This window comes from Chrysochloris asiatica, unplaced genomic scaffold, assembly GCF_000296735.1.
Source record: "Chrysochloris asiatica unplaced genomic scaffold, ChrAsi1.0 scaffold00056, whole genome shotgun sequence".
NCBI lineage: Eukaryota > Metazoa > Chordata > Mammalia > Afrosoricida > Chrysochloridae > Chrysochloris > Chrysochloris asiatica.
The window spans coordinates 17,369,762-17,370,988 of record NW_006408574.1 but is presented as its reverse complement, the minus strand read 5'-3'; positions in this window follow the sequence as shown (position 1 = coordinate 17,370,988).

Below are 1,227 nucleotides of genomic sequence, written 5' to 3'. Positions count from 1 at the left end.
TGTGTGTCTCTCTCTCCCTGTCTTTCAATCCCTATATATGAGGGGGCTTCAAAAACTTCATAGAGTAATTCTATTATCTGTTAATTCCATTTTTCATGAAATTTTGAAGCATCTATATATCAATATATAAAAGACCATCAAAATGTTCATGGAAAGATGGAATTAGAAGATAATTGAATTTTTCAGTGAACATTTTGAAACCTTCTTGATGAGTGCATATAATCAGATAAGTCTTGTAAAGTTTTAATCATGCTATTATTTTTTTCTTCTTCTCAAGAGGAGAAAGTATAGAAAATTAAAAGAGATAAGTGTTTCCCTATTGCTATAGGCTGAGAAAGAGGACAGCAAGGAGAAAGTGGAATAAAGTAAAGGGGGAAAAAAGGCAAAATGGGAAATCTTTTAGGCCCAAAACACAGATATGTATCAATTACTATCAAATGCATCATTAACTAGATTCTAGTTGAAGGGAGACAAGGGGCAGATCCAATGTTTATTGAGCAAATTATGTTGCTCTTTCTGATATCAATGGTAAATTTTTATTTCTTTGATTTTACCTTATTTTATAAATGTGATGGTATGTCAGTTCTGAAACAAACACAGCTGTTTTCAGGCTTTCTGTCTACTGTTTAAATTATTTTAAAATTGAGTGCTAAATTATGATTTTTGTTAGAATTATCATTCCTGACATTTACATAGTATTTAAAATTTTTTCACCTGCACATGCATCATACACATCATAAACTGTGAAATGCTAGATAAATGTTAATTTTTTTATTATCTAAGCTTCTACCAGTAGCTACTTATTATAACATCTTTATTATAGAGTATGCTGCTCTAGTAAGTAAAATGTTTAAAATACAGTGAGTACTAGCTATCATGCTTTGTATTCCACAAATGCTTTTATAAACGAACACTACATGTTTAATATAAATGACAGAAGCTGCTAATTTTACACTTAGCATTGCTCTCTGTTACCTCTGATCATTGTATTTTCAGCAGCACACCAAATATTTTTTCTTTGTGTTAGAAATATCCAAATTAAATGAAGGATCAAGTTATCATATATAAGAATATGTAGTTAGTCTTAATCCCTGAAAAGTGTGAGTGCCCAGAATTCTTCAGAGATAAGAAAGATAAACAGGGAAGCACTGAATCAATGGTGTGGATCATAATAAATGCTGGATCACATTGTGAACGTTGAGAATTTCAGAACACTTAATTGTGCTC